This window comes from Argopecten irradians, chromosome 14, assembly GCF_041381155.1.
Source record: "Argopecten irradians isolate NY chromosome 14, Ai_NY, whole genome shotgun sequence".
NCBI lineage: Eukaryota > Metazoa > Mollusca > Bivalvia > Pectinida > Pectinidae > Argopecten > Argopecten irradians.
In genome coordinates, this window is record NC_091147.1 from 4,055,111 (window position 1) to 4,063,936 (window position 8,826).

An 8,826-nucleotide genomic window follows, 5' to 3' on the forward strand; every position below is an offset into this window, starting at 1 on the left:
ATCATTTTGTGACAACAGCTAACACCACTATATAGAACTCTTGAAGATACAAACCACTTAATTAAGCGTTGACTACAACATTGAAATAAAATAAATTTAGAAATTTTTGATTTGCATAACGCAGCTGTACAGTTCTCTCCTTGTTATCAAACTCTTGTGACACTAGACATTCCAGAGGGCTCTCCCATAACATAAGAGTCGACTGGTCAGCTGTTTTCTTATCAATGTTATTTTGTTGTTTAACACACGGTTATGTTTCGAAAGTGTTTTAGTGTTTATACCTCTAACATTATTGGAGTACCCAGAGGGACCACCACTGAATGTACTTTTTTCAAACAAAAGAAAGGTGAATATTTTTTCCCTTTACTTTCCTCCTTACTGTAAACCATTAAATAACAGAAACTATTTATGAAATGTGTAAAGTAGCAAGAAACTTCGCCAGGTAAACTAAAATAGCATTTATCGGTGATTTACTACGAAAATGAAAATAGTTATGAAATGCAACTGTTCCAGGATGGGAAATTGTCAACTGTCCAATTTGCCCTGAAATTAAATTTCCATAAAGACACCAAGCAACACACCCTACCGGTCACATTATAACGACAACAGACGAACCAGTCGTCCAACTCCCATGTATGCTGAGCCCTAAGCAATAGCAAAAATTTCCACTTTTCGAGACTTTGGTGTGTCTCGGCCAGGGGACAGAACCACGAGCCTTCCTCACCGGGGCGAACGCTCAACAGAAGCCCAAAGTGAGGTGGTGTCAAGGGAGACATTAGGTAGAAGAAATTAAGGTAGGAAGAAAGAAAAAATAATATCTTAAATTTAGTCGCGTTTTTCGATCATGCAATAGGGGCAGCAGGTACAATTCTTATGCGCTACCAGCCAACCGTTACAACACGAATACACCAGCCACCAAAGACATAGACGATATGCACCACATTGCAAATTAGATTATTTTAGCAGTAAATAACGTGTAAACGTTAAGCCCAATTAACTAACCAACTGGTCCATGGGGCTGCGACTGCATGAACGTGCTAAATGCCCGTAGGTATGACAGGACGGGACTTTGCAAAAAATATTTATTACAGTACCTTGAAATACAACTAGTATAAAGGAACCCTTCAATAACCGATAGTAATGACAAAAGTTCTGCAAATAAATATGGTTTTGATGGAAAACTGCAAAATGATATGACGAAACTTTCAATAAAACTTTGATCAAGTAAAATAGCTATGGTGGGTATAATGATGGAACCCTGCAAAAGAAAAGGAATAAACACAATGTCGTAATTAAGACAGAACTCTGTAAAAACAAATACCACACTTAAAATATAACGAAACCCTGCAAAACACAATAGTTATGACGGAACCTTGCAAAAACATATTTAGTTATGACTGTGAACTGCAATCCAATTAGGACAAAACCCTGAAGAAAACTGACGGGGTACCTGAAAAAAAAACAAACAACAAAACATTGACGGGATTTCACAAAACAATACGTTCTGTTATATAGGAATGCTGAAAAAAAACCAGCATAATACAGCTGTAACAGAACCATGCAAAAATCCAATATTATTACTGTAACCTGTAAAAAAAAAAAACCAACATGATAGTTACGACGGAACACTGAAACCATAACAGCTATAACAGAATCCTGCGAAAGTCAAATATTATGACGGAACCCTACAAAAAACTACAGTTATTTATCAACGGGTGAACCAGTCGTCCCACTCCCTTAATACTGAACGCTAACCAGCTTTTGTAGACTTTGATATGTTTCGATCAGGGGACATAACCCAGAGCCTACCCCACAGAAAGCGAGGTGTCGTCAAGGAAGAGACATACGAAAGAAGAAAATAAGATAGGAAGAGGGGGGGGGGGGGTTGATATTCTTAATTAAGTCGCCTTTTACGATCAAAACGATAGTAATGATTTATAACCCCCTAAAATGATCCGATGGATGGAAACTGCAAAAACTGTCATCGTTTTAAATTGTTTATATACCGTATCCTATTAACAGCCAGCGATATTCGAGGACGGACTCGCGACTGTGGGATGTACATGTGTTGCGTGTTTGAAATGCGTCGTGTATTAGTATGTTTTGGGAGACTGCAGTATATTCGTGTTGTGTTTCTGTGTAAAAGTGGATACTTTTATCCTGTATATAGTGCTCTCTTACAGAAGCATGACACCAAACAAGCACATGATCACATTTTACTTACAAGGGGCAAACCAGTCTTCTCACACCCTTTACATTGAGCGCAAAGCAGAAGCAGAAACTACCTCTTTTATAAAGTACATGGTGTGTCGCCAAGGGGACAGAACCTAGAGTTTCCTTCAATGGGCGAGCGTTCAACTTTGGGGCAAATGTGAGATGGTGTCAAGGGAAACTTTAGGAATAATTCTAACGGCCTACATGTGAGGGCAAGGAATCAAATAGATATAACGGGATTTATAATGGAACCATTCAAAAGAGCTAAACTTACGATGGGACTGGACCCCATACCAAACCCTACCAAAAACATACTTAAGACGGAACTCATAAGGAAAACTTGCCAAAAGCAAAACAAAAAAACAAAAACAAACAAGACCTATAGATAATATCATCTGCATTCTTGGCATATTTGATTTCTATATCACATTTTGTAAACCTACATCTAACTATCCACAACCGAGTCCTCTAGTTATATGGCACCGATTATTTGAAGTCTGTTTGTTCCACCAAGTCAGTAACACAACAGGCTATCCCATCTGTTACACGTAAAACAGGTGAGGAAGGCAAAGAGAGTACACACCCGTCATAGCTTTGTTATATCTAATTAGCCCTAACATATGTTGTAAAAATATATGTTTCAGTGGCCGGTTACATAGCTTACCGGGTATGTTCCTGTTGAAAAAAATATTTCACTGGCTGCCGAAACTTTTACAGCAGATGTATCAGCTAATGAGATATAACAAAACAAGCGTGCTGTCGGAGAGATGTGTGTAACCCTGTAGTTGTTATACCAATACCAATTAATCATATACGAGATTGCTACCTTCTTGTAACTGTCAAAAGGTACCTACTCTACTTTAGAGATTTTGTTTTGTATCAATAGATTAATCGAGTTGAGTGCCCTGCAGGTAGGGCATTAGCATTATACCTGCTGCCCTTATTGCATGATCGTAAAAGGCGACTAAATTTAGGATCTTATCTTTTCTCTTCTACCTATCTTACCTTGCCTTTTTCTAAAGTCTCCCTTGACACATTCTCTCTCACATTTGGCCTTCGCTCGAGCGCCAGCCCCTGTGAGGTAGACTCTGGGTTCTGTTCCCTGGCCGAGACCCAACATAGTCTATATAACAGTTGTAGTTTCTGCTCCTGCTTAGCTTGTTTGTTTGTTTGATTTATTAACGTCCTATTAACAGCTATGGTCATGTAAGGACGGCCTCCCATGTATGCGGTGTGTTGCGTGTATGTTGTGCGAGGTGAGTGTTACGGGAGACTGCGGTATGTTCGTGTTGTGTCTTCTTGTATAGTGGAACTGTTGCCCTTTTTATAGTGCTATATCACTGAAGCATGCCGCCGAAGACACCAAGCAATACACCCCACCCGGTCACATTATACTGACAACGGGCGAACCAGTCGTCCCACTCCCTGTATGCTGAACGCTAAGCAGGAGCAGAAACTACCACTTTTATAGACTTTGGTGTGTCTCGGCCAGGGGACAGAACCCAGCGCCTTCCTCACAGGGGCGAACGCTCAACTCAAGGCCAAAAGTGAGGCGGTGCCAAGGGAGGCATTAGGAAAGATAAAGTCAGTTAGGAAGAAGAGAAAAGATAAGATCCTAAATTTAGTCGCCTTTTACGATCATGCAATAGGGGCAGCAGGTACAATTCTAACACCCTACCTGCAGGGCAAACGCTCAGCGTAAAGGGAGTGGGACGACTGGTTCGCCCGTTGTCAGTATAATGTGACCGGGTGAGGAGTGTTGCTTGGTGTCTTCGGCGGCATGCTTCAGTGATATAGCACCATAAAAGGGGCATATACAAACTATGGAGTGGCTTGGCCTGGGGTCAAGAACCAAATACTTTTTCACGTGAATGTGTGAACACAGAACTCGAGACTAAAAGTGAGGCAGTATCGAGGGTGACGTTAGAATGAGATAAGAAAAAAAATAATATCTCAAATTTGGTCGCCTTTTACCGACAGCTAGTGCCATTCTAATGTCTTACCTCGTCTTTGTAAGGCCCACCATAGCTAGCCTACGGTTATATGTGGTTCAAATTTTTGATACTTTTATTTGCTTTGATTGATTTGATGTTTTAATCACCATTTGTAAAATTCATTTCTTTAATATATAAAATGTAGTATATTTTGACGAGACTTTGGAGGAAGAAGCACATGGTTAATTCACAAAAGGCGATTAATATATCCCATGAAAGTTTCAAAATAAAGGTTAGAATGTTTAGCTCAAAGAACTAGATAGTCAAAGTCTACATGTATTCAGACACATCCTATTGTACACTGCTACATAATACATATTGTATAAAGGACAACTTAAATCCCCGATAGGCTTCCGGAAAATGGGATCCCCGTATAGGCGCATGTTATTCGCTCTATTCATGTCATATTCCCAGAGAACGACCTTGCATAGTTTAACATATATTGAAATGTGGTGCGTTTTCCAAAGAAAATGCGTTTTTGCTGTTGGCCTTTATGATTTATTTTTTCATTAAGATATGGTTTTTAAGGTCAACTTGACCATAGGCCATGGTGACCTACTGCGATAGTTTTTTGCCCGTCGTCGTGCGTCGTGCGACGTCCTTTAACATTTCCTTGTGAACACGATAACTGAGTAAATATAAACCAAACATAATGAAACTTTGTATGTAGACTAACATTGGAAAGATCTCAGACGAGTTTGAAAATCAGCTTAATTCGACTCTGACTTAATTACTGAGATATTGCCCTTTCCAATATTAATTATTGAGCCTTGTGGATACAATAATGTGAGTTAATATGCACAAAGCTTGATGAAACTTTCTATCTATGCTCCTATTTCTCGAACAAAAGACATCAGTTGGGTAGTAAATGACATTACTAATTTGTATCAAATAGCAGGTGACCTTTAAGGCCCATGGACCTCTTGTTTAAAATTCCAGAATACTTTTTAGAAAAAAACATGTGGACTGCAAAGGTGTGCGGCGGAATTAAGCCTTACATACATGAACATGCAATATTGAAAATATTTGTACGAATTAAAAGAAATGTCAAGGTGAACAAGAATTTTGACATAAGAATTGGAAAGGGAAGGGGTTTTATTTGTGTTTTATGTTGTACTGCACGTGCAGATGAGTAACACTTTTCCTGTCTCAGATTGAAGCAATTTAGATTCGCGAACAATGTGTATTTCACATGAAGATTTGCCTGTATACAATACTCCGAGTATTCAGGCTATGAAATATCAATATCATCTACCGAGTCACATCGAAACCATAAAGAATGTCTGAGTGTGGAAATCGATAGAAATCAGCACTCGGTTTGGCGAAGCCGTCACTAGTCTAATTAATTACAACATAATTCACAGTTTTATCATCGAACGTTTTAGTTCACGATGATAAAGTAGACGTACTACGTCAAACACATGATTTGATTTATTTTATGTTCCTAGCATCCTCAGGTTTGATAAATGTTTAGTTGACGTTGTGTTTGACCGATTTACGTGCACATGACTCGTGAGAATGCTATATTTGCCTTAACGTTGATATTGGTACACAAGAACAATACATTTTCATGGGTTTGGATTGCTTGTCCCCGAAGATGACCACAGAACTAATTGACCAATTATACGGGGATGGGTTTAAAAACTACGCTTTACTTAAAGAGGCACAATTGGCCTTAACAGTCATCTGACCATTAATGTAATGCAACATCTAGTAGTACACGGTAATATAATAGAATAAAATAGAATGGAAAACTTTCTTTGGCAAGAAATTGTACACTAAGGTACTGTTCAGGTGGAAAGATTACAAACTCAGTTTGATATATATTTTACCAAGTAGACCAAGGTCATATCAGGCCCGATCTGAATATTTTGTGTAAATTTATTTAATGAGAAGCTTTTTGAAGATCTTCATCTACATGCATATAACCTTTAGAGAAGGGTAGTCCTTTGTTCCATCATGTCGCAGGCCCAGCATCAGGTCTCATCTAGGTCTCTTAGTTATTCTCTTAAAAAGAAATTGTTTTCCATTTAGTCCTGTGTCATTAAAAGACATTGGAACATACTTGGTAGTACTTCATCCTACAGGCCGATATCAGTGCCCTGGGTATTTTTGTTAAGGCGAAGACGTTGTTTGAATGAGGAGTTTATGCACGACCATAGACAACGATGACTATAGGCCATTTTAACCCTAAGTGTAAACTGACCAAACAACTTGTGACATAACTTTGTGCAGACCTTTTTAAAACTGTTTGTTAAATTGACCCAAGCCAATGATACCTTCACGAAATTCAGGTACCTCGCGAGTTAACGATTTCAAAGGACAAGAACGGCTAAAAAAATGTTGCAGTTATTTTGTGTTAATCCCGAAGGCCAAGGTGACAGTGAAAAGGAAACAAATTCTTATCAAATCGATCATCATTAAACAGCACGCATATACTGATAATTTTGGATGATAATTTTTACTTTACCATTTATAATGTTTCTGTTGTCACACGATCTACTGTTATTTCAGTAGTTTGAGATGCTTTTAATTTACAAGGTAAGAAAGCATATTGAAATTAATTCGGTGTTATTTGTTTAAACAAGTTGAGGTTCAGGATTGATTTTTACATAGGTATTTTATATATGTTACCTAGTTTTCGCACGTGCGATCCACCCACCTGCTCGATGTCAGAATCATACCACTGTTTTCTGCCAAACGTGTCTTACACACGTGAGGCTATTAATAATTTATTGTACAAAATGATAAAATGTACATAATTAAAAAAATTCCTCAAGATCTATTTGTAGATTTGTAGAGAACGGGTATATGTGCTAGCCGTTTGTTTCTTATTACATATGTAAACAGATGTAAAGGGCGTGCTAACTTGATTCCATTTTAAACTCAGGGATGTCACAACTTCACATATTTTGTAGATAGATTATTAATAGAAGTACTTAAAATAACATAAACATAGGGTAAATAATGTTTTTTTTTGTTAAGTTTAGTAACTTATTTCTTTTATTTAAATATAAAACAAATATTTTGCTTTTTTAATAAATGCATTACAATAGTATAGCTCGGACAAATACAATATATCATTATTACAGGGAATATAGACTTTCAAAAGGTATACTTAATTATATCAAGCAGTTAATATAACCTAATTAATTAACACAAATCCAGTCTACCCTGGAACAGTTTGTAGCTATTTCTCAAATACTAGACACTTTTATTTCTTTCCTCTGGAAGAAATCAACCCGACCATAACCATCCAATCGGTCGTTGGCAAGGAGCGTCCCCTTGTTACTATGGCTACCAGGTCAGGCGTAACATCTTATCAATGAGGTTTATAAATAAAACATTGATATTATATTATTCAGTAACGCAACTTTTCCGTTATTTACTCAATAATTGTAAGTAATGCAGCATTACTTCCTTTGAGATACGGTAAAATTCGGAGTGAAGAGCCAAAACGGAAGTAGGGTTGAGGCGGTTGCTGGGGTCACGAAAGTTCATCCTATTTGAATGTGTGTGTGTGTACATACATCTGTTTAGCGATCGACATATCCTTGTATACGAATGTTTGAATTTACATTCATGGAAATCATTTAAAATGTGTTAAATAATGGACAAATTGAAATTCAAGCAGTGCGTCTGTGTGTAAGGTGGTGATAAATGGTGTTGTAGCGGCTGGAGGGCTGGACATTACTGAGGTAAGTCACACAGACATGGTGTTCGGAGGGTTTAAATCGACCGCCAAATGACTCATAATTGATGTGCTTTAAAACCCAGCTACAGTCACTCTTGTCTGTTTATGATATATCGCTGAGTTTGTAGATATAAAAAGACAACCAAATTAATTACATTATTGATACTTAATTATAAACAATGTTTTGTGTAAGTGGAGATATGAATTTATTTCATTGATACTAACTGTCGCTCTCGGCCTTTTATATTGAGTTGACAAACTAAGTGACTCATCAATTTCACACTGCCGTGTGTATTGGCGTAAATTTAAACAATAAATTATAAAGTTACACGGGACGGTTACGTCGGGGCACTAATTGATTTGAATTTGAATTTCACATGCATTGAGCCTATAATTAGATTATCTCAGAGCGAAGACGACGGTTACTACTACTTGTATCATGTTTTAGGGTCTGGGAAAGTAGTCGTAGAATCTATGTAGATAAGAGATTAATTAAATAGTTTGTATTTCCACACTTGAAGTATCTTTGTGGCTGTATCCTTAAATGTTGTATTTGATGATTTCTACCGCTCATATTTCTGTGTATTGCTGGCTGTATGAAAATATACCTTGGGGTTAAATGACCGGTCTAAAGTCAGGACAGTGTCCAAAGCGGGGACAGTGACTTTCTACATCTTATATGTGACATTTTCAACATTTCTGAAATTCCACCATCTGACGCCCGCCGATGAACTTCTCTATGGCGGCCCAACTTCATACATACCTTATAAATTGAAAGTATTACTGCGACATTGTGATGCTATACAAAAACAAAAACTCCTAGTATATATAAAGTATTACAGACCCATTTTGATTTTATAAAAAAATAAACTCCTAGTACATAATTATGTACTGTCGGTATACAGACAAAACCTCCTAGTACAT